The sequence below is a fragment of the Cervus elaphus genome, chromosome 9, assembly GCF_910594005.1.
Source record: "Cervus elaphus chromosome 9, mCerEla1.1, whole genome shotgun sequence".
Lineage (NCBI taxonomy): Eukaryota > Metazoa > Chordata > Mammalia > Artiodactyla > Cervidae > Cervus > Cervus elaphus.
The window spans coordinates 33,615,796-33,642,333 of NC_057823.1; the positions used below are offsets into that span (position 1 = coordinate 33,615,796).

General features: G+C 38.7%; 1 protein-coding gene across 3 annotated transcripts in view; it reads right to left on the reverse strand.

Annotated features, from left to right (window-relative positions):
- The window catches only part of LOC122699853 (zinc finger protein 474), a 62,785-nt gene extending 37,387 nt beyond the window's left edge, over positions 1–25,398 (reverse strand). For 2 of the 3 annotated variants that reach the window (XM_043912271.1, XM_043912269.1), the window contains exons 1-3: positions 25,272–25,398; positions 17,306–17,431; positions 16,999–17,203 (exon numbers count right to left, since the gene is read on the reverse strand). The gene's annotated coding sequence lies outside the window, so the exon portion shown is untranslated. Of the gene's footprint in view, positions 1–16,998; positions 17,204–17,305; positions 17,445–25,271 lie in introns of those variants that run through there. The other variant, XM_043912270.1, reaches the window with a different exon arrangement.
- Between the last annotated feature and the right edge of the window lie 1,140 nt (positions 25,399–26,538).

A 26,538-nucleotide genomic window follows, 5' to 3' on the forward strand; every position in this document is an offset into this window, starting at 1 on the left:
TTTGTTGACAAAGTAATGTCTCTGCTTTTTAATATGCTGTCTAGGTTAGTCATAACTTTTCTTCCAAGGAGTAAGCATCTTTTAATTTCATGGCTGCAATCACCATCTGCAGTGATTTTGGAGTCCAGAAAAATAAAGTCAGCCACTGTTTCCCCATCTATTTGCCATGAAGTGATGGGACCGGGTGTCATGATCTTAGTTTTCTGAATGTTGAGCTTTAAGCCAACTTTTTCCACTCTTCTCTTTCACTTTCATCAAGAGGCTCTTTAGTTCTTCTTCACTTTCATCCGTAAGGGTGGTGTCATCTGCATATCTGAGGTTATTGATATTTCTCCCAGCAATCTTGATTCCAGCTTGTGCTTCCTCCAGCCCAGCGTTCAGAAACTTGATTTTAATATATTCTGCTCCAGGTTAACTGACTACATTTCTTGTCAAAGTGCCACATGCATAAGCTTTCCCTTCAAATCATGAAAAGCATTATAACTAACCTCAAGAATGTTGAGATTTGTTCTCAATGTACCTTCCCAAATATCAATTATTCACCATTCTTTTTCCTTTCTCATTTCACGCATACCTATCTTACCACACACACGCACACACATACAACCACTCACATCCATCTACAAACTCATATATACACATCCATTTACATACTCATATTTATCTACACACTCACACCCACACAACCATACACTTTCATACTAACATGCATCCACTCACACCTATCCACACACACCCAATCACTGACACCCGTGTACACCTACCCATTCACTTACATCCATACTCATACCACATCTAACAATTCATACATCTATCTATATACTCACCCCACACCCATCCACTCACATTCATGTACATGCCCACACCTACCCATTCACCATCCTCAATCCTAAAGGAAATCAACCTCAAGTATTCATTGGAAGTACTGATGCTAAAGCTGAAGCACCAATACTTTGGTCACCTGACACAAAGAGTTGACTTTTGTTGGAAAAGACGCTGATGCTGGGAAAGTTAAAAGACAAAAGGAGAAGGAGGCAGCAGAGGATAAGATAGTTGGATGATATCAACAACTCAAAGGACATAAATCTGAGCCAGCTCTGAGAGATAGCAAAGATCAAAGCAGCCTGGCATGCTGCAGCCCATGGGGTTGCAAAGAGTCAGACAAACCTTAGCGACTGAACAACAAGAATGTTGATTTCCCTATAGGAAATGGGGAAATCTTATATTTTCTTATAACATGTATAACATACAATTGAAAAAGATCACAAGTGAAGAAATGTTGAGAACATCAACATTTAACATTCAGAGACTACGGAAAGGAAGTTCTTTGGTTTCCTAACAGGATCCATTATAGAGTTTACTCTAAAAGTACATTTTTAGTAGGAAAATAGATCCCTCTGATTTACAAAATGTACTTTGTACCTAATTTCTTGAGACTATGTATACTACACACAGCCAGACTTATATATTCCTTCCAATTCTGAAGTTGCCACCATGTCCCATCTTATGTTGCTAGTAGCTGACATATGTCTAAACATTTTTGCTGAAAATCTTGACAAATACTTCTGGACTAGATAGCAAACTTCTGCTATAAAATTTTGCTGCATTTACACAGAGCTTCAAGAATGAAAGAATTTATCCCCAACAGTATCTTCCTTCTAAATGCTGAATCAATTCCCACTCCTCTTTCTGTGTGTGATAGGCTCTGGTTATTCAGATATTTAATCAAGGTTTCACTAACACATCTGGGAAACAAAGTTCAAGTTCAAGCACACTCTGAAATACACTGCTACAGTCTAATTTGCTAAGTAAGAGCAGGAAAAGTAACTCAGCCAAGAATCCAGTAGTACTCTTTCAGTTTCCACTTTAAAGTACTTTTGCAACAAATTCAGGCCTATTTTAAACACTAGGTCCAAAATGTCTATCAGCGATGGAATCTTGGGATATGTAGCTTCTCTATGCCTCAGTTTCACTTACATTTTGGGACAATGATTGATACCTTGCAGAGTTATTGTGAAGATTAAAAGTAAGATAAAATGCTTAGCACAGAGTCTGGTAGGGGATAAATATGATATCATAATTGTTACTATATAGTTTTAATAGATCTTCTTTCCCATATTATCAATAATAACACTGCAGGCTGAAAAATGTAATTAGGTAACTATAGATTTTTAAAATTATTCTTCCTGTTTAAAAATAGTCTGAGGAATTCCTAAGTTTTTATTCTGTAGCTAATTCAAAGAACATTTTATTCATATTTCATTAAAAGACACTTCAACCTGTAGTCCTGAAAAGGTAAAAAAATATTGAAAAATTTTGAGAAATATGACTACATTTTCTAAAGTTATCAGATCAAAGCAGTATGAAATATTTCAATTACAGTGCTTCTCATACTGATAGCCCCTGCTAAAGAAACCTGCCCCTTCTCCTCTGGACCGATAGCCCTGGGTGATTATGCTCTGTAGCATATTATTCAACTCCCAATCCCCAAACGAAGCTGATTGTGTCAGAGCTTGGGCAGTGGACAAAGCTATCCATCATAGGCTCATCAGCAGTAGTCTATGACATGGCTGGACACGAACAGATGAACTGATTCAATCACAATCAGTCTCTTGGGAAGGATAACAGCAATGGATACTAAAGCAGAAAAGAAAATTAGAAAGAGTTGTGAAGTTGGAGAACAGAAGCATGAAACATCACAGCAAATAAATTATACTTAAGAAGAAGACAGACTATGTAGAAGAGCTAAATATTTCTCTAAAGAAGACATATACAGATGGCCAAAAGTCACATGAAAAGATGCTCAACATCACTAATTACTAGATAAATTTAAATCAAAGCTGCAGTGAAATAGCACCTCATACCAGTAAGAATGGCCATCATCAAAAAGACTACAAATAATAAAAGCTGAAGAGCATGTAGAGAAAGGGGAACCCTCCTACACTGTTGGTAGGGATGTAAACTAGTGCATCCACTGTGGAGAACAGTACGGAGGATCTCTAACAAAATAAAAATAGAGCTACCATGTGATCCTGCAATGGGCTTCCCAGGTGGCACCAGTGGCAAAGAATCTGCCTTTACAGATCCCGCCAATGCAGGAGACATGGGTTCTATCCTTGGGTCAGAAAGATCTCCTGGAGGAGGGCAAGGCAACCCACTCCAGTATTCTTGCCTGGAGAATCCCATGGACAGAGGAGCCTGATGAGCTTTGGTCCAGAGGGTTGTAAAGAGTTGGACATGACTGAAGTGCCTTATCACACACATATGCTTAATCCTGTAATACTATTCTGAAGCATATACCCAGAGAAAACTCTAATATGAAAAGATATATGCACCCCAGTGTTCACAGCAGCAATATTTACAATAGCCATGACATGCAAGCAACCTAAATGTTCATGGACAGATGAATGGATAAAGAAGATGTGGAATATATATATACAATGGAATATTACTCAGTCTTAAAAAATGAAATAATGCCATTTATAGCAACATGGATGGACCTAGAGATTATCATACAAAGTCAGTCAGATAAAGACAAATATCATATGATATAACTTACACATTGAATCTTTAAAAATGATACAAATGAAACTATTTACAAAACAGAAAGAAATCCACAGATATAGAAACCAAACTTATGGTTACCCAAGGGAAAAATGGGGGCGGGGAGTGGCAGATAAAGTAAGAATCTGGGATTAACAGATACATACTACTCTATATAAAATAAACAATAAGGATCAACTGTATGGCATAGGAAACTATATTCAATATCTTATAATAACCTATAATGGAAAAGTACCTGAAAAAGAATACGTGTATGTATTAATGCACACACACACACACACACACACACAAATCACCTAGCTGCACATCTGAAACTAACACAACTATTGTAATACAACTGTAAATCAACTACATTTCAATTTTTAAAGATTAAAATAAAGAAGAAAAAGACAGAAAAGAAGGAGATGGAATGACTGTGGATGAAACAGGGTAGAGCATGGGAACAGGCTAATGATGGAGCACTCAGGTGAGCAACCATGAGGGGCTGCCCCTGTCACCTGGGTACAGAAGACGTACAACATTCTTTAGTCTTTATGTCTTGCAGTATGTCTGGAAAATATGTGCACTCCTGGAACTTTATGATAATTCTATTGGAGAATGGAAGAAACCTCTGTTACAACGTCCCAAAGAAGAAATGAGAGATTATGTTCAGATACTACTAATGTATAAAGAAAAAGCAGGTCACCTCACAAGTGGCAAAGTAGTGACCAGGTCAGGGTTGCAGAGTTTGACTGTGGATAGGGCTCTTTCTTCACCTCTCCTAAAAAGGAAAACAGGGTGGGGTCTTTAGTTCTACTCAGAAAGAGGCCTACTATAGGGCTGAATAGAGGCCTACTATAGGGCTGCAGGGTGATTGTAGCCATGAAATTAAAAGACACTTACTTTTTGGAAGGAAAGTTATGACCAACCTAGACAGCATATTAAAAAGCAGAGACATTACTTTGTCAACAAAGGTCCGTCTAGTCAAGGTTGTGGTTTTTCCAGTAGTCATGTATGGATGTGAGAGTTGGACTATAAAGAAAGTTGACTGCTGAAGAATTGATGCTTTTGAACTGTGGTGTTGGAGAAGACTCTTGAGAGTCCCTTGGACTGCAAGGAGATCAAACCAGTCCATCCTAAAGGAGATCAGTCCTGGGTGTTCATTGGAAGGACTGATGTTGAAGCTGAAAGTCCAATACTTTGGCCACCTGATGCAAAGAGCTGACTCATTTGAAAAGACCCCAATGCTGGAAGGGAGTGGGGGCAGGAGCAGAAGGGGACGACAGAGGATGAGATGGTTGGATGGCATCACCGACTCAATGGACATGAGTTGGGTAAACTCCAGAAGTTGGTGATGGACAGGGAGGCCTGGCATGCTGCGGTTCATGGGGTTGCAAAGAGTCGGACACGACTGAGCGACTGAACTGAACTGATAGGGCTGAAAAGCCAATGGGGATAATATCTGACTGTTAATGCTGAATAATCAGCAGAAATAAAAATGAACTTGGTTGAGAAACTCTTTTGACTTTCCTCTATAATTCTGACGGTTTTATAAAAATTACCTACTAATTATTTTGGTGTTTGGCCTGGAGAACAGAATCCACTCAGCTCTTTGGCTAGGAATTTCTCTGGAACAGGTAGTTCTTGCCCTTCCTGAGGCCTGGTTGTTTGAGTCCTCTGTGTTTCCATGCACATGTATCCTTATAATAAATGCCCTGTCTAAGTACACTTGAGTCCACTAAGGAGGCCTGGGTGGAGTTGGATTTATTTAATAATTCATTCAGCCCAGAATGCTGCCTCTGGCAGAAGAGCCTAGAACAGATATTTTGTGATATAATTTTTGAGTTCCCATTACCATGACCACAGTTAGACATATTTCCAAATAATCCAACCCTTCCATCTATGAGTTAACTAACAGACTACTACAATACATTTACTTCATCTATATACCTGTTAGGATTGTGTGTTATGAATCTGAGTCAGTTGAACTGAGGTGGGCAAATCTATAGCCTGTTATACAGGGTGAAATATTATAAGTCAGAAAAAGATAAACAAATATTATATATTAATACATATATATAGAATCTAGAGACTTACCTGGTGGCTCAGATGGTAAAGAATCGGCCTGCAATGAGGGAGACCTGGGTTCAATCCTTGGGTTGGAAAGATCCCCTGGAGGCAACCCACTCCAGTATTCTTGCTTGGAGAATCCCCATGGACAGAGAAGCCTGGCGGACTACAGTCCATGGGGTCACAAAGAGTCAGACACGACTGAGCAACCAAGAACAGGACATATGGAATCTAGAAAGATGGTACTGATGAACCTATTTGCAGGGCAGGAATAGAGACGCAGACATAGAGAACTGACTTGCGGACACAGTGAGGGAAGAAGAAGCTGGGATGAATTGAGAGAGTAGCAATGAAATATATACATTACCACATTAAAATCAATAGCTAGTGGGATGTTGCTATAGAACACAGGGAGTGCAGTCTGGTGCTCTGTGACCACCTAAAGGGGTGGGATGGGGTCGGAGGCGGGAGGGAGGTTCAAGGCAGGTGGGGATATGTGTACTTATGGCTGATTCACATCGTTGCACAGAAGAAACCAATGCAACATTGTAAAGCGATTATCTTCCAATTAAAAATAAATCAAAGAAAAAGAAAAAAAGGATTGTGTATCACTTTAAATAAAAAGACTCCTACTTTGGTCACTTAAAGAAACAGAGGCATAACTTTTTACCTAAATGAGGTTTGTTTGAAAAAAGCAATCAGATTCTCAATAATACAAAGGCTTTGGTGATGGTCTTGGCCTTTCCTTCATGGATGCAACTACTACACTATTATGATGAAATTATTTGCATTATATGATTCTAAATACTATCTTCATATAGGACAGAGAGACCATTCCTAGGGTCTAGCAGAGCTCTTTTTTCTATGTGGTTTTTCTGTGAAGGGTGGTGGTTAACCCAACCTCCAGGGGAACTTATTAGTGACTGTCATCAGCCAAGGTCCAGGGGACACTACAAGAGTCATCATGAACATCTTCCTTTCATTCTCCTCCTTTACCTTTCCTGCCCTTTGAAGCCCAGAAGTCTCATCAGCAAAGGCTACTCCACTCAAAGACATACATGGCAATTCACTCCTAAGGTGACTAAACGGGCTTTTCCTTCCTCCATATCTTGAGAATTATTTCATTATTCTGGACCCTAGGGTGGAAAAGGTACAGATGAGATGCACGTAGTCCTCATTTGCTTTCAGTGGGCTTTATAAATTTCTTGGTTTTACTTTTACTGTTCCTTGTTCTTTTCTCCTTGTAGCCTCCTGAAGCTTCCACCTAAGTGTTGTAGCTGTTTGTTGGTAGTTTTTCACTTTTCTGATTTCTTGAATCTTATAATACCACAATTATATGGGAAGATAAAATAGGCTGAAATATCTCAAGACATCATGAAATCAGTATTTGAAAATGTATAGATTTTAAATTTGTCTTGTAAATATCATGTGGAAGGATGACACCATTTCAGGAGACAGATTTTTCTCTATTGATTAATTATAAAATTCCAGTCACAAAATTAAGACTAACACTAAAAGTTATTAAGTCGCTGGTGAATCACAACATTACCTATTTTATTTAGACACACAGTGGATACTGGTCATTTCGGTACTTACAGCTAGAACAGTGTTCTTGCGCTATTTATCAATAAGCTTTTCCTGGGAGTCTCTGTTGAAAAGTTTATTTGGAAACTTCTTGTTATCCATAAACACCCCAACAGCTAAATAATTAAAACTCCACTTGACACAGTATTCAACATAGGAAACAGGCTAACTGAAGAGGAAAATGTGGTCTTAATTTTTGCTGACTGAAATGTCATGTGTTTCATATATACTATGGTTCACTTGGAACTGAACAGATAGAGCAGTCCAAGATTTATCGTTATTTTAATATTGCACAATCATTTGGTATTTTTGAGAGGAAATGCCATAAAGTGATTCAAGTAATGTGAAAACTAATTTCTTACTACACATTTTGAAAAGAGCTGCAATATAAATAATTTTTCACAAACTATGAATTTCCATCCTTTCAGTGAATATATACACTTGGCAAGAGGCTGGAATCTTATTAGCTATATTTATCATAACTACACTGAGCACTCTCTTTCTAACTGCTCACACACACGTACACACATCCCCCTCTACACATTTTCCTCCATATCCCTTCTAGGTCAAGAGAACAGACTGATAACCCTTGTCATAATCTTCATTTGACAATGAATCCATGCCAGGATTCCAGTCCATGTAGCATGTAATTGGTAATGATATGCTGGATTGTAACTAGGTCAGATGATACTAATAAGAACAACAGTTAGCTAAACATTGAATTCTGAGTCTTTCTCCAACCATGGATTTCTTCTATTTCTAATCCTCACTACTTTCACTTTGTACATTTCACAGTAATTTTACTAAAATAACCTTTGATCACATCTTTTGACCTGGGAGAGGTTCTACTAGTGGTGAAGGCAGGGGAAATGATCATGGGGAAACCTTCCTTTGTCCCAGCTCTCCAACTAAGTTCTTGATCTTGTGGGCTTGCATGGGAGATGCGGGGTTGGGAGAGGAGAGCAAGAGAAAAGGTAAAAGGAACTAGCAGACACTCTAAAAGAATTCATCTGTTTCTTCATTTGCTATTATTTTCTCCCAATCTGAGGGCTGTCTTTTCACCTTACTTATAGTTTCCTTTGTAGTGCAAAAGCTTTTAAGTTTCATTAGGTCCCACTTGTTTATTTTTGCTTTTATTTCCAATATTCTGGGAGGTGGGTCATAGAGGATCTTGCTGTGATTTATGTCGGAGAGTGTTTTGCCTATGTTCTCCTCTAGGAGTTTTATAGTTTCTGGTCTTACATTTAGATCTTTAATCCATTTTGAGTTTATTTTTGTGTATGGTGTTAGAAAGTGTTCTAGTTTCATTCTTTTACAAGTGGTTGACCAGTTTTCCCAGCACCACTTGTTAAAGAGGTTGTCTTTTTTCCATTGTATATCCTTGCCTCCTTTGTCGAAGATAAGGTGTCCATAGGTTCGTGGATTTATCAACAAAGGATTAATCTCAAAAATATACAAGCAACTCCTGAAGCTCAATTCCAGAAAAATAAATGACCCAATCAAAAAATGGGCCAAAGAACTAAACAGACATTTCTCCAAAGAAGACATACAGATGGCTAACAAACACATGAAAAGATGCTCAACATCACTCATTATTAGAGAAATGCAAATCAAAACCACAATGAGGTACCATTACACGCCAGTCAGGATGGCTGCTATCCAAAAGTCTACAAGCAATAAATGCTGGAGAGGGTGTGGAGAAAAGGGAACCCTCTTACACTGTTGGTGGGAATGCAAACTAGTACAGCCGCTATGGAAAACAGTGTGGAGATTTCTTAAAAAACTGGAAATAGAACTGCCATATGACCCAGCAATCCCACTTCTGGGCATACACACTGAGGAAACCAGATCTGAAAGAGACACATGCACCTCAATGTTCATCGCAGCACTGTTTATAATAGCCAGAACATGGAAGCAACCTAGATGCCCATCAGCAGATGAATGGATAAGGAAGCTGTGGTACATATACACCATGGAATATTACTCAGCCATTAAAAAGAATTCATTTGAACCAGTCCTAATGAGATGGATGAAACTGGAGCCCATTATACAGAGTGAAGTAAGCCAGAAAGATAAAGAACATTACAGCATACTAACACATATATATGGAATTTAGAAAGGTGATAACGATAACCCTATATGCAAAACAGAAAAAGAGACACAGAAATACAGAACAGACTTTTGAACTCTGTGGGAGAAGGTGAGGGTGGGATATTTCAAAAGAACAGCATGTATACTATCTATGGTGAAACAGATCACCAGCCCAGGTGGGATGCATGAGACAAGTGCTCCGGCCTGGTACACTGGGAAGACCCAGAGGAATCGGGTGGAGAGGGAGGTGGGAGGGGGGATCGGGATTGGGAATACATGTAAATCCATGGCTGATTCATATCAATGTATGACAAATCCACTGGAAAAAAAAAATAATAATATAGAACAAAAAAAAAAAAGAATTCATCTGCAATGCGTGAGACCTGGGTTCAATCCCTGGGTCGGGAAGATCCCCTGGAGGAGGGCATGGCAACCCACTCCAGTATTCTTGCCTGGAGAATCCCCATGGATATAGAAGCCTTGAGGGCTACAGTCCACAGGGTTGCAAAGAGTTGGACACGACTGAGTGATTAAGCACGGATACTCTAAAAATAGATTTAGCATTTTTTATCCCCATATAAGTGACTTTCAATGATTCCACAGAAAAGTAAACATCTCATTTTACACCAGTCACCTTATATTTTCTTTCTGCTCACTTTCTCCTCTCCTGTCCTCTTTGCTTTTATGTGTGTTAATATCTCTCCTTTCCGTATTCTTTCACTTCTGTCTCCATTCTTCTATTGATGTTGGATAACCTCATGATACTATATTAATTCACACACCAACATTCTTCATATCTGTCTCTACTGTAGCCAGTTATCCCATTTGGATGTTTTGTGCACTCTCCTAAGTTTACTGCCTTGCAGGTAAATGGATGTGCCTTGCTGTCCACATGTTCTTTCAGGCCCAGCAGGAGAAAAATCACTCCTACTGTTTAATCCTCCTTTTTTCAGAGCAGACATAGTTACCTACTAAAGTTATAAAACAAATTCTCAACCTCCCCTGACTAAACATACCATGGTTGTGGCACTATTCTCAAAAAAAAGGCCAAACGCTTGAACTTCTATAACCTGGTGCCTCCCTAAGCCTCTGCTTTGGGCCCCCTTAACTCTCTCCCATCTGTACGGTCTTGCATCCTTGTTCACCTCTCGGTTCCTCAAATAAACCAAACTCATTCTTGCTCCAGGTTAGGGGGGAGACTGAAAAGGAACTTTGCACATGCTCTTGCTACTGCCTAGAATCTTCCCCCAGCTCTTTGGGTAGCTTTCTTATTTTATTTTCCAGATCTCTATTGAAAGGTCAACTCTAACAGACAGACCCTTCCTGACTACTCTTTCTCAAGTAGTTTCTTTCTCTTCCTAAAACACACACACACACACACACACACAGAGGCACACACACAGACACGCATGCACCTACACAGACACATGTGCACACGCACATACACATGCACATACCCGTGTATGCACACCACACACATGAGCACACACATGTACATGTACACCACTGCCACCACCACTATCACGGCTGTGTGCACAGTTATGGCAGTGCTGTTTATTTTCTTCACAGCTCTTGTAGCATATATTATCATCCTTTGTTTGTTTACATGTGCAGTATCCGTTTCCTTTACGTGAATGTAACCTTCATGAACATTAGGGTCTTGTTTGCTCTCTGCATAGTCACATCCCAAGCAACTAGTCCAGTGCCAAGCACATTGCAGGCACTGACAAAAAACTGCTGCATGTTGAATGAGCCGAGTAAGATTAGCTTGATTTTAAACAGATTTTGAAAACAAAAAATCAAGCCCATTAATTAAACAGAAGAATAAAAACAGAAAAGGACTTTTGGAGAGAAAGGATTAAAAGCTACTTTTGTGGTATTTTTTCAAGTCTTAGGGATATCTGAGCATCTAACCTTTGTTTAATCTTCCTAAAAATACTAACTCAAGGGATTAGTATTTTGCAGCAATCTTTTTGGATCTAACTCCTAGAGTAATGAAAATTTTAAAAAAGTAAACAAATGAGGCCTAATGAAACTTAAAAGCTTTTGTACAGCAAAAGAAACCATAAACAAAATGAAAAGACAACCAACAGAATGGGAGAAAATATTTGCAAAGAAAGTGAACGACAAGGAATTAATCTCCAAAATATACAAATAGCTCATGCAGCTCAATATTAATAAAATAAACAACCTAATAAAAAAGGGCAGATCTTAAATAGAAATTTCTCTAAAGAAGACATATAGGTGGCCAGAAAAGCACATGAAAAGATGCTCACTCAACATTACTAATTATAGGAGAAATGCAAGTTAAAACTGCAATGAGCTATCACCTCACACTAATCAGAATGGCTATCATCAAAAAGTCTACAAACAAGTGCTGGAGAGGGTGTGGAGGGAACCCAGATGCCCTGTTGATGGGAATGTAAACTGGAACAACCACTATGGAGAGCAGTATGGAGGTTTCTTAAAATCTAAAAGTAGAACCACCATATGATCCGTCAATCCCACTCCTGGGTATACATCTGGAGAAGACAATACTTCGAAAAAATACACGCACCCCAGTGTTCATAGCAGCACTATTAACAGTAGCCAAGACATGCAAGCAACCTATTAATAAATGTGCATCAACAGATGAACGGATAAAGAAGAAGTGATACATATATACAATGGAATATTATTCAGTCATAAAAAAGAACGAAACAATGCCATTTGCGGCAACATGAATGAACCTAGAGAGTGTCATGCTAACTGACAGACAAAAAAGGACAAATATCATATGATATCATTCATATGTGGAACCTAATTTTTAAAAAGGATACAAATGAACTTATTCATAAAACAGCGTCACAGATTTTGAAAACAAACTTATGGTTACCATAGGGGAAATGTGAGGATGAGGGGAGGAATAAATCTGGAGCTTTGGGTTAATATATTATATATAAAATATATAACCAGCAAGGATCTACTGTATGGCACAGGGAACTCTACAATATTCTGTAATAACCTATAAGGGTAAAGAAACTATAAAAGAAGGAATATATGTATAATTGAATCACTGTACACCTAAAAACTAGCACAATGTTGTAAATCAACTATATTTCAATAATTTTTTAAAGGAATTATCATTCTGGGCTTAGAAGTGTAACTATAGTCAGTCACTTGTATCTTCAGGTTTTGCGTCTGCAGAATCAACCAACATCAGATCAAAAATATTTTTTAAAAGTCCAGAAAGTTTTAGAAAAACGTAACTTGAATTTGCCATACACTGGCAACTGCTTACATAGCATTTACTTTGTATTAGGTATTACAAGCAATCTAGAGAGGATTTAAAAGTATCCTGGAAGATGCATGTAGGTCATATGCAAATACTATACCATTTTGTATAAGAGACTTGAGGATCCATGGATTTTGGTTTCAATAGGAAGTCCTGGACCCAACTACCCAAGGATCTTGAGGGATTGCCTGTATACCAAATCCAAGAGAAATGAGAATCCAGCCAAGGACTGTGTACGGAACCAAGCCCTATACCTCATGGTAAAGACTATTCAACAAGAAATGAGCTACCTGCGTCTGTGGCACAGAGCTCCTCCCAAGAACAGAGCCGGACCAGCACACCAGAGGCGGCTTTGTGACTAGGTGACGCATGTATTGGGCGCTGTAGGACTAGGAAGAAAACTGAAGGAGAAACAAAGTCAGGTTTTCCTGAGCTGAGCTTATTCATGTATTGTTTCTTTTGACCGCATGCATTCTGAATGCAGATGACTTTGAGAGCTTAATTCTCCTTGGAAGTCATATCTTCTTTGAAGATAGCCCCACAGTACCGGGCACTCAGAGGAAGAACAGTTTCAAGGCCACAGTTCTTTATACATCAATGGACAAATTTGCAAAATATTTCATTAGAATTCCTTGAAGATTAGAACAAGGGTCGACAATCTAGGGCTCCCTGGTCAAACCTGGCCAGCTGTCCTTTTTTTTTTTTTGGTAAATAAGGTTTTACTGGAACAGAGCCATGCTTGTTCATTGGTGTATTTGTCTTGATTGTTTTTGTCTTACCACAGCAGAACAGGCAGACTACAGGACCTAAATTATTTATTATATGGTCATTTATAGGAGAAGTTTTCTAATCTCTGAATTAGAGCACACAACAAGAAAACTCCATTTTAACAATGAAACACCCAATTATTCATCAGTGTGAATTTACAAAATAGCACTCAGGGCAACCACAATCCTAATAAGTTTTGTTTGTGAGAACGCCATGGGCTTTCTTTTAGAATTCTCTGAAATAAATGTTTGGTTGCACTGTACTCTGGACATTCTATTTGCAGTTGTCATCACTTTTAACCTGCTAACAGTGTGCCCCCTTTACATTTCCCTTCCTGTTGCCCCAACACTGGGGGTGCATCCTGCCGTATACTGTACTATATATTGTATACTGTACTATTTAGAAAAGGTTTCTCTGTGTCTTTAAGACTCCACAGCAATCTCCTCTGCTGCCTCAGGAAGGGTGCTCTGGAATTGTTCACATTCTCACCACTTACAATTTATCTCTTGAATTGCAAAACTCCTAAAAAGGTTTCATTCACCAGGGAGTTTGGGGAAATTTTTTAAAATAATAATATTAGAATAAAACAATATTCATTTAAATTATATAAATCCAGAGAAGAAATGGCCATATTAAAGTCCAGTTTCTGAACAAATTTCTCTTAGAAATAATACATAAGATTCAATTTCTAAAATAGGTTGGAAAATTCAAATGGCCAGAAGGGATAGTTTACATTCTCGGGCTTAAAAGAAATGGATGTTTTATGACAGGGATAGCAAACTTGAAAAGCCCGAGAAAGTATTTTTCTTTAGTAAATTTCTGAGTGCTGATAATTCTCTGTAAAGTCATAGGAATGCATAAAAACATTCTGTCCAATGTTTATTTTATCAGGTGTAGGTTTTTTTCTTTGTAATTGTGAGATATACACTGTTAAACAGGCACTAGAGTAGAGATTATAAATATTGTTTCCTTGCAGAAATTACGAACAAAGAAATATTTTCCTCCCCTCTTTCCTTGTCTAGAATAGTGTCTGGAAAACAGTAGACAATAAGTTATTGAATGAATGAATGAATGAAAATTAAGTTCAAGCCACATTTTGTATAAATGGGTTTGAAAAAAATGCATCCCTTTTACTGGGATTATCATTCTTGATTAAATTTATAACCATATATTTTTGGTTTTGGCTTACTACAGAATAGCTTAAGATCAGATTACTGTCTGGGAGGAGATTTGGAAAACATAGAAGACAGAATGCCCAACCTGATTTAAACTCTTATGCATGGTTCCACTGGCAAACAGTCATGGAAGCACTCAACTTGTATATCTGTTTTGAAGTTGGACACAACTGAGCGATGAACACTTTCATACACACAAGCCAAGATAACTGGCTTATTAAAAATTAATGATGCCAATAAAGACATCAGTGCAACTAGAATCCTATCAAGTTTTGTTTAGATTGATGTAATGGAATAGAGTCCAGAAATAAATGGTCGATTCACATATGTGGTCAATTCATAGTGACAAAGATGCCAAGATAATTCAATAAAGAGAGGAAAATCTTTTAAACAAATAATGGTGGGACAACCGGATTCATGTAGCAGAAAAATTATTATCAACCATCTACTGTCACCAAACACAAAAATTAACTCAAGGTGAATCACAGAACTACATATAAAAACTAAAACTATAAAGCTTCTAGAAGAAACTATAGGAAAATACTTTATGATCTCAATATTTGCAAAGATTTCTTAGACAGAAAAACTGAATGGCACTAAACATAAAAGAATTTAAAATTTTACTTCATGTAAATTAGAAACATCTATCCTTTAAAAAATATCATTAAGAAAACTAAAGATAAGCCACAGATTGGGAAGAATTTTTTGCAATGCATATATTTGACACATATGTGGCAAGCAACCCAACATGGGTTGCCAAAGACAGGCAAAAGCTTTGAATAGACTATTCACAACAGAAAATGTACAAAATATCAATAAGCTCATGAAATAATAGTAAATTATACAAAAAATTAATTTGCATTTTCCTGTTATTTTTCAGGAAAATGCAAATTAAAACCACAGAGGTACCACTATACACACACTAGAATGGCTAAAAAATTTTAAGTTACCAATACCAAGTGTTAGGATGTGAAAAAAACAGAAACTCTCATATATGCCTGATGGGAGTATGAACTATTGCAACCACTCTGGAGAACCATTGGGCAGTTTCTCATAAAGTCAAATCTATATCCCCCTGATAACATGGACATCCTATCCCTAAATAATTACAAATGACATAAACACATGTTAATGGATAAATGGATAAACCAACTATGATGCATTCATATAACAGAGTATTACTCCACAAAACAAATGAACAAATCACACACAATGACAGATATCTTTCAAAAATATTATGCCAGATAAAAGGTCATATGCAAAAGAGAATATACCAAATTATTTCATTTATATAAAATTCCAAACAAGTAAAGCTAATCTGTAGGTGACAGAAAGTAGATCAGTGATTACTTACTGGCTGCGTGGACAGAGAATGAACTACAAAGGTTAATGGACATGTTCTTATATTTTATCATTGGTGGTAAAATGGATAAAATCACTCGTCAAAACTCATTAAACTGGGTACTTAAATGAGTGCACTTTATTGTATGTGAATTATATATCAATGAAGATGATATTAAAAGAAAAAACACTTAAAAGGGACAAGAAATATGAATATATACTTAACAAAAAAGAGATACAAGTCTCTAACAAGCTCATGTAAAAATGCTTAACTACATTAGTCATGAAGGAAATATAAATTATAACCACAGTGCCATATCATTTCATATTCCTTATAAAGTTAAGCATACATCTACCCTATCATCCATCAGTTTTAGTCCTAGGTCTGAACCCAAGGTAAATGAAAACACATGTCCACCAAAAGACTTGTGCAAGAATGTTTTGAGCAGCTTTAGTTATAGGAACCCCAACCTGGAAACAAACCAAGTATCAATTAATAAGAAAATAGATAAACAGCTTGTGTAATAATTCTTTAGTGTTATAATACTCATCTACACAAGGAATTGAACTGCTTATATGTGTAGCAACAGGAACAGTCTCAGAAATATTCTTCTGAGCCAATGAAGTCAGATACAAGAATATACATTGTATACTTCTACTCATATAGAACTCATCATCAACAGCCAAATTATTCTTATAGTAATAGAAATGAGAACTGTGGTTGCCTATGAAAGGGGGATTGACTGGAAGGCAAGTGAGGAAACTTTCTGGGCGATATAATTCTGATTAATGTTAAAAATATATTTTATCAACTTTTCTTTGAAGAAAATTTTAAACATCACCCCCTTAAGTGGAATTTGATTCTTTTAGTAATGAAAACATTTAATTCATAATTCACATTATTGCCAAAATCATCCAATGAAGTAAAACTGTATTTGTTCATTTGTTTAGTAGTACTTGAGGGTTATTCTTTTTAACTTAAGAACGGGTTACTTTTCTTTGGATTCCTTTTCTATAGCAAGCAAATATCACTATATAGTGGTGAGAAGGAAGTGGAAGAGATTAAGGGCATTATTGCTAATTGAAAGGTAAGACTTGAGACAGATTAGCTACCAGACAACAGAGAAGGAACACACCTTCTGGGATCCTCACCTTGTAATACTCATTCTTTATTTTTCTATTTCGGCTTTTGTCATGGCTTGCTGAATTCCTTGGTGGGGTAGTTGGTGGAAACAGGAGTAGAATAGATGGGAGATCCAGGATTCACCTCCCCTCTTGCAGGAGTTCTGTTAGGAGGCGAGGCTGGCTGCCAGGAGCAGGAACCCCTGCCTTTGTCGCCTGGATGTATCCTGGCAACCTGTCAACAAAACGAACAGGACTGAGTTCTCTAGTAACAGACTGGAAACTCCAAAACAAGGGGAGAAAAAACTCAGAAACAGATGGCAAAATAGGTATGGACCTCAGCTTTCTTTGGAGTTGACTCTGGGAGTTTTACCAGTGGACTAAGCATCACAAAAAGGGATGTAGGTTGATTTAAGCCACAAGGCTCCTCTTGGCAATGGAATGGGGAAACACTTCTTTTTTCCTAAAGAAGGAAAAAAAAAATACTGATTATCCTATTGATCTTTTCTAGAGTGTTTAAAAATAGGAAACCTTGACCTCTTTTAAAAGGAAATGGGTATTCTCCATGGTTCTCAAAGGGTGTGTTGGTCTGAAATATAACAAAAATGCAAGAGGTAGAAGATAATTATTATCTAATGTGTCTTAAGATATAGAAACCATTGCTAAAAACTAAGGTCAACACTTAAAAATGTCTCTAAAATATTTTTTAAAACCCTACATTTAAAAATACTCTGAGATGTTAAGCTAATCATGGTATAATCCTAAGAAATTATTATTTTCTAATTCTGTAAATATTAAAAACTCATAAGGTGAAACAGTTTACTAACCTAGGAAAAAGTCCAAAATATGTTTCTAAATGAAAAACAGAAGCTACAAAGCAGAATAAATATGATCTCATTAAACTCTGTGTATGTGTACATGCACACATGTCCACATACATGTGCTTAAAGAACATATACTAAAATGTTAACAGCAGTTACCACTGGATGATGAACTTAAGAAACATTTTATTAAATGTTCCTTAGGGCTAGGAATTAGGGAGAAAATTCTAACCTTCTAGATTCCAAAATCCTCTCCTTCACCCCCCAGATAACTAAATTGGGATATACAGGTAATTCACAGGACTATTAATTCTGTTGAAATAACTTCAGACCACACAGTCTAAAGACCTCACTGGATAATGAAGTTCCATGTTCTAACACTAGATAATGCTCTAGAGATGAGCAGATGTGTCCTCGACAGAGATTTAAAGATATCTCAATTATACTATCACATAAAATAGTTCTAATTTGGATGCTTTTCACCCAACACTGTTCAAAAGATTCCACACATAGATGATAAAGCATACCTAAAATAACTAAAGAGCTGCTATGTCAGTGACTAAATATTGAGATGGGGAAAGAAAACTTAGTCTTACAAACTCGTAGGGCCCTAGTTAACACATTTCTTACTTTATATAAACTGCAGGCCTTCTTGGCCCTATTGTGAGCTAAATGAGATATTTCTCTAAAGAAATTGCCCAATAAGTAAACACCACCCCAAATGCACACACAGTATTCAGTGCAGTGGCCAGCTATTTGAGCCAGATGGCAGAAGAACAAATAGGAAATGCTGGCCTGGGACAGGACAACCCCGGGAAAACACCAGGAGAGCAGATATTTCCATGCGAAAATAGGGCAAAGAGTTCTTTATCTGGACGGGAGGGACTGCTCTCAGGAGGCCTGAGAACAACAGCTCTTGTGGCAGTGGGCACATGAGTGAGCTGGGTCACTGACAATGCAGTCACAGCCTTCCCTTCCCTTAGTGGGGCTGTGAGTGGCCAGCTGCTTTTCTGCATTTGTTGGAGATGCTTCGCAAAGTGACTGGAGAGGAACCTTTGTATTCTCCCCAGTTCTGGACTCACTTGAGATTCTTCCGTTTGTAGTCTCAGCTTAAATTGAACTTCCTGGTGTTCAAATTTATTTCATCTTGGCTAAATAGGCCTTCCTAGGTATCTCTCTTTCTCTTCTCCCTCTCTAACTTTTAAAGGAACAAAAACTCTGAAGCAGCTTATTTTTTTAAAAAAATCAAGCTCAAAAGCTATCTTGGACATCACACAGCTTTACAACACAATCTTTTGATGATTTAAGTGTAAATGAAGCAGAAACATATGGATTCCATTTCCCATTAATCATACACAATCCTCAAAAAATCAAGGGAGAATGTGCTCAGCACAATGTATTCTGTTTGGTTGAACCCAAAACATCTGAAGAATACTTGGAGGCTGATGGATCCAAAATATTTATCCATCTCTATTTATAACCTTGGGAGTGGGGGAAGCCCTTGATTCATGGCGACAGTTAAACTGCTCACATGTGCTAAGTGGGCAACCAGAAAACCAGCGCACGCTTAAAGATAATGGTGTCACCCTTCTCCTGTTCCCACTCCAGACATTCAAGTCAACCTCAGATCAAAAATACTGAAGCCCTTACTTAAACAGAGCTAGTCAAGTCTGGTATTGCTTGAGCTTTCCTCGCCTAAAACAATTGCAAGTTATTTCAAGCTATTTGATGTACAGTCAAGTTCGTGTCACTGTACGATGATGCCAGCCTCAACCAATAATCCAGAACTGACCCCTTGTGGCAACAGCCCCACCACAAGGAATTCTGGCTTACTTTCCCCTCATAAAACCACAGCTGTTGTGCCTCAGCAAGCACCACCCCCCCCCCCCTTTTTTTCATTAAAAGGATAAATCACGGTGATTTTACAGACTAAGAGGAACGCTGCTCCTTGCTGACATCTCTGACTGTCCTGATGTCTCTTGATTGATGCAAAGCCCAAATCTTAATTCTGAAAGTCACTGATAGTCCTTCTGAGTTTATTTAAATTGGGCAGGGGCTACATGCTGTGTGGAAGAAAAAAAAAATTTTTTTTTTTTTTTTTAACAGCAGCAGCAAGAACTCAAACAGGATGTTTGTGAAGTTTGGCAAAACAGGTAAACTGGCCTCATGTCCTCTTCTAGCCAGTTACGGTCTTCTTCTACCCCTTGCCTTACTGCCTATCTCAGAAACAGCCAGCACCAAACCACCGGACATCAGTCATCTCCAGAGGAATCGGGTGGAGAGGGAGGTGGGAGGGGGGATCGGGATGGGGAATGCATGTAAATCCATGGCTGATTCATGTCAATGCATGACAAAAACCACTACAATATTGTAATTAGCCTCCAACTAATAAAAATAAATGAAAAAAAAAAAAAACCTTCAAGAACGCTGCAGCAGGAAGCATTAGCAGCCCCCCCCCCCTTTTTTTTTTTACAGATGAGGAAACTGGGCCTCCAGGGCTTTCCTGGGCTTTCCCCTAATTGCAAGGCTAACCCAAAGCAAATCTGGGATTGAAATGTGTGTGTTTCTCTTACTCAAGCAATTCTCCTTTCTCTGTCTCCTGCATAGCCTCTTTGCTAGACTGCCACACAGAACAGTCTGACCTCCAAAGAGATAGTCGTTTTTCAAGATGTGGCTTTTGTCATAAGAAAAGTCTTGGGGAGGGAGTTGGGAGGGGGGGTTCAGGATGGGGAACACATGTACACCCATGGCGGATTCAAGTCAATGTATGGCAAAACCAATACAATGTTGTAAAGTAAAATAAATAAATAATTTTTTTTTAAAAAGAAAAGTCTTTATGTAAAGTAAATTTGGAAATGTCTAAATTTAGAACATTGCAAAATGTGTCCTGTAGTAGATTAGAAAGAAAGGGGGAAGATAGACTTTAAATATAGACTTTGAAAACTTAAAAAAAATGTGTTGTATTTGATGGGATCCTAACACAACATATCTTATAACCCTACCTTCCCGCAGGACTCTTTGCCCAGGGCAGTATTTCTCAACACTTTTAAAATTTATTATTATTATTACTCCCCTTGCAAGTATTTTTGGCTTTCCTGGTGGCTCAGATGGTAAAGAATCTGCCCATTGTGGGAGACCTGGGTTCGATCTTTGAGTTGGAAAGATTCCCCAGAGAAGAGAATAGCTACCCACTCCAGTATTCTTGCCTGGAGAGTTCCATGGACAGAGGAGCCTGGTGGGCTACAGTCCACGGGGTCATAAAGAGTCAGACACGACTGAGCGACTAACACTTTCACTTTCCAAGTGTTTTTGTATATATTTTTTCTAATTCTCCTGGATTTCATCACCATGAAATTTTAATACCATAGATATGCCTTGTATCTGATTATGTATTGCGGCCCTTTGGTGGCCTACAAACCAACATATTATCTAAGATTACATCACCCTCCAAGCCAATTTTTACTGCCCCTTGGGGGAATACATGCCTGGGAGACATTCATCCAAAGAGCTGACAATGTTGGCCTCAGATAATCTATCGGCAAGCTGATGCACAGAAAAACTGACCAGGAGACCGCAGAAACCATGGAAACCCTTCCTAAATTACCAGAACTAAAAAGCACAGTAAATTGTCCCTAACTGTGTTCAAGAGAAAAATGGACTTGTTTGAAAAGGGGCAATAAACACAGCATATTTTCTATGCATCTGAGTGGCTTTATCACAGAACTAGAACTCTTAGAGCTCAAGTGGGCTTTAAAATAGCATCCAGCGCAGCCAACTGTCTCCAGGCAAGAAGATATTATTGGTCTATTTTAAATTGATGAGGCATCTAAGCTGAGGACATTAAGTTATTTGTTTATGGGCCACAGATTGAAACTCAGACTCCAATAAAAAATTAGTCAAAGGACTCCCCTGCTTTATCTCTGACACAGTGAAAACATTGGCAGGGCAAAGAGAAGGATTTTTTTCTTTTGATCCCCTTTCCTAAGGACAGAGGATGTTTCTTCAGTATTGATATCTAGTACTCCACCAATACTAAATTATTTTGTATATACTGTGCTGTAAAACCTCCTTGTTTCAAGGGCCTGAGGTTCTAGCTGTGAGTCTGGAGGACTGTCACAGCTCTGGCCCTCCAGGCGTCCTGGCTCAGCTCCCCACCCTGCTACTCCACCTTCTTCCCAACAGCCACCAAGCCAGGACTGAAACATAGTACTTGTCACTTCCAGGCACTCAGTCAACGTTCACCCACTAAACTGGGCACACACCTTTTTTGTTATAAGAGATAACAGTGACCAGTTTGGCTGAAGATGACAAGAAGTTACAAGATGCTAAGCCCAGATTAATATTCAAAGTTTTCTATTTAATATAATGTACACATTTTGAAATAATTTTGCCTTTCCAGAGAACTGGCAGAAGTCCAAATCCTTAGGGCACGTGAACGATAAATGTTTAATAAATACTTAATCACTAGTTTATTACCCACAGATTTCTAAAGCTGGTTTAAATTAGAGTGTTCCTGGCTGATAACAGTCTACTATTTTACCTTTTCATGTGTATTTTATGAAGGGCATTTTAGCCTCTTCATTGAAAACAGTAAATTATGAGGGGATTCCCTCTAATTCTTTCCACAGATCTCCAGGGGATGCATGTTTCTTCTCGGAAATTTTGCTGCCCTGGCTGGTGTCTCCTCTCTAGCACATCTAATTTCTTCTGTTCTTCTGGCTTCTTACCCTCCACTGTCAGAGTCTCATTCTCTGTCTTAAAAACATTGAGAGAATAGCAATGAAACGTATACATTACCATATGTAAAATAGATGACCAGTGCAAGTTTGATGCATGAAGCAGGGCACCCAAAGCTGGTGCTCTGGGACAACCTAGAGGGGTAAGATGGGGAGAGAGGTGCGAGGGGGGTTCAGGGTCGGCAGGGGGGACAAATGAATACCTGTGGCTGATTCATGTTGGTGTATGGTTAGAAACCATCACAATATTGTAAAGTAATTATTCTCCTATTAAAATAAATTAATTAAAAGAAACCAACCTATGTTGTGGGTACCTACTTTCTTCTTGATAAAGAGGAGTCTAAGCCACTGCCCCCATTCTCCTCCTATCTCCTTTCATTTTTAAACACTTTCTCTAGCCTATCGTCTGGTTCTTAGCCTCTTCTCTCACTGGAGGATCATCTTAGAACATCATGAGTGCCATCCTGATCAACTCATCTAGGAGTGTTCCTTGGTTCCCATCACCCACAATGACTTTGATGCACTTAACACTGTCACCCTTCCACACAGAAATGTTCTCCTCTCTCAAGCACCCCATTGAGAGTACAAACTCCTCAGACTGACTTCAAGACCTGATGACTATAAATATAATCAATCCAAGAAGAGTTCAAAACCTAAGTCACAGCCTATAGATCCTGAGTGGATGCTGTTGATCACCAGTCTGATTGAGTTGGGAGAGAGATGGCAGCTGGTTGGCCGGAAGCACTGTATTCTGAATCCTAGAAATAAAGAAAGAAGAGAGATGACTCTTGGAATTTTCTGTCTTTGCTTATTCCCTGCTTTCCTGCTGAGCTTCATCAAGATAGAAACTTGGTTACAGTAAAAACACGTCAAAGCCTTACCTAAGAGTTGGTCAATATCAGCAAGACCAAGTTTGTTTGCCTTGTCAAGGCTCGCCCTGAATTCTGAAAGCCTTCAGTGAACTCTTGCGGCAACCATGTCCCCATTGCCCTAGCGAGGTGCCTAATGAAGCTGGATTGAAGACACAAAGGAGGGAACATCAGAAAAAGACAATGTTGTCCAGACACCCACCCTAGTCTGACTCTGTACAAACCAAAACAAAACTTGATAGGAAGATAATCCTCTGAATCAGTGTTCAGAATTGTGGCGATTACTAAATGTCCACCCCCAGAGACACTACATTTGGCAATGTCTAGTTATTTACTAGATGTCACATATGGATTTGGGGTACTGCTACCAGCATCTAGAGGGTGCAGGCTAGGGATGCTGCAAAAAATCCTTCAACACACAACAATAGCCCTCTACAGCGAAGAATGATCTGGTTCAAAAAAGTCGATAGTGCCAAGGTTGAGGCTTGTGCTCTAGATTCCCCATGTGTTCAAATGAGGATGCTTTCTTTCCAGAAGAGCCTGTGTTAACAGATCTTTCCAGACTCATGGTGCATAACTAAGGGATTACATTACAAATGAAGCAGTCGGCATGGAGATTTTAAGCAGCTGAGTCATATTTCTATGGCCAAGTGAGGACACCTTTAAAATGTGAATGTAGGTCTGGCCTGATGGGCTTTGAAGCTTAGGCTCTCTTCCACATCCTCTGGCCCAAGTTAGGTGGCAGACATTCAGTCTTACATGACTAAGGGTGAAATCACTTCTGCCATTCAAAAACCAGCTAGAGAAAGTGCAGGGCCAGAGAAGTGAGCTGAGTCTTCCCTGGTGAAAGCTGTAATGGAATTAGAGTGGGCGAGAATAAAGCTAGGAGATGTCTGAAGCATGGGCAAGCAAGGACCCTGAGGGATGAGTATAGAGCCCAGTTATGGGAAACTAATAAGACATCATCAACTGGGCTGGTCAAAGGCAGACACACCACAGTTCGCTCCTAGATAAAGAAAAGACAGACAGAGGCTCTTGTGAAGTCATAATTCCAGTTAGGCGACCGTGGTCTTAAGCCATTATGCCCATGAACATGCTGTTTTGTACTGCCCTTTGGACTACTAGACACTTTGCCCACTAGTCCCCCACAGCTTCCACCCAATGAGAAGCAATTTCTCCTTTCCCCTCTTACTTCCTGAGTGCTCCTTCTCAGAGCAGCTGCTCAGTATATAACCACTGAATTTTGAACTTTATGGCTAGTAAGATACTGCTTTTGATTCATATTGCTATTAAAAACTACATATATTATATCTCTCCACTGTCAGACTCATATGAAGATTTTTATTTTCTATAATTGTGGAGTCCCTGATTTAACAAATATTAACTATGTCTCTAGTCTAATCTCTTTTTATTGTTCTGTCGCTAAGGTGTGTCCAACTCTTTGTGACCCCATGGACTGTAGCACGCCAGGCCTCCCTGTCCCTCACTATCTTCCAGACCCAAGGTCATGTCCATTGAATCTGTGATGCTATCCAACCATCTAAACTCTAGCCCACTTCAGTTTAGAAAAGAGGCTTCTAAGGTCTGGAGGGAGAAAATGATCCACCTAGTTTAATGAAGAGTCAAACACACACATTCATATGTATTCTTCCTTACTCTGTCTTTGGATACTATTATTCATTTTCTTAAAGGGGCATATAGATATGCATATATATATATATAAATTTTAAATGAAGAAAGGGTATACACACAAAAAATATTTTTCCCCACCCCTGACTCACCAGGTTCCCACTTCAGGACCTACCACGGCAGCAACCTGTTACCAGTTTCTTGTGCATTCTTTCAGAACATCTGTGCATTTACAGAAGTACACTTACGTGTGCATATCACCTTCTGACCTGCAGGTTGGTGTCCTTCCCATTCCTCTCTATGGCCACTGCAGCTTCTATTGCTCAAGACCAGCTGTGACAAAACAGATGACACATTTGTCCTGTTGAAGGAAAACTTGGTGACTCAGACACAAATTGTTCCATACACCTTTCATCCTCATTACCAGGTAACTCTGCCAAGGTCAAGTGGTGACATTCTGATTTACTACTAAGCAGACTGACTACGACTCACATTTGACGAGAATCTGAAATTCAAATACCAAAAAGAAAAAAAAAAAATTTCCTTAAGGCTTCCAGTTTCGTAATCAAACTTGCTTTTTTTGCTTTGTTGAAAATATTATTTTCCTGTTGGTTCAATGAACACAGTCTATCTGAAAGAACGAAAACAAGACTTCCCCTGAACCTCCAATTAATCACCAAATCTTTAAATTTGAGATCCAGTTTCACCCCATTCCTAAAATCTCTATTTAGTGGCTCAGAGAGCAGGGACGAAGGAGCCTCACTGTTTTCACTGGCAAAATGAGGCTGAGCCAAATCCAGGCTCCAGGTATGAAATACAAATTTGGCTGACTGTAGATATGCCATTTACTAGAACCTGTATTCGAATAAATCAAGGATACATTTCTCTTGGCTCTTATAGAGAGCCTTTTAAATGGCGACTCCAGCCCTCCTAAGGATTTTGTCCAGATCGCCTGAAAATGAACAATTTTCACAAGTTTGTTTTGGCATCCACAGCATAAATTTTTATTGAAAGTCAGAGTTGTTTTAGTGGGCACCACAGCCTCCCGAGAGACCTCTATTGGGGCCTCCCAGCCAATTTGATGAGAACTATGTGCACCTAAAACATGCCAAGTGTTGTAAGGACTGACCTGCCCTCCAACTCTTTGCTCGTTGGTACACGACCACTGACTCATTTGTACTTTGCATTCAAGGACATGCTCTTGAGTGTGTCTGCAGCATTTCTGAAATCAAGCAGCCATCTCCATACTGAAGATTCCTTTTTTTTTTTTCTTTTATCTTGAAAGGTTTCTGTTTATCTGGAGTTACACCCAATTTATTCTAGCATATAAAACAGGTAAGGCAATAGGAGAATGGGTTCACTAGGAATATACATTTTCCATGGAATGAAACAAAATAAAGATGCGGTTGGGAAGGTTAGGAATGTAGCCCAACCCGATTCTCAAAATGTCCTTTAAATAACCAGTGGGGGAAGATCACTGATTTAGGAGGCTTCAAAAGAGTATGTAGAGGTATT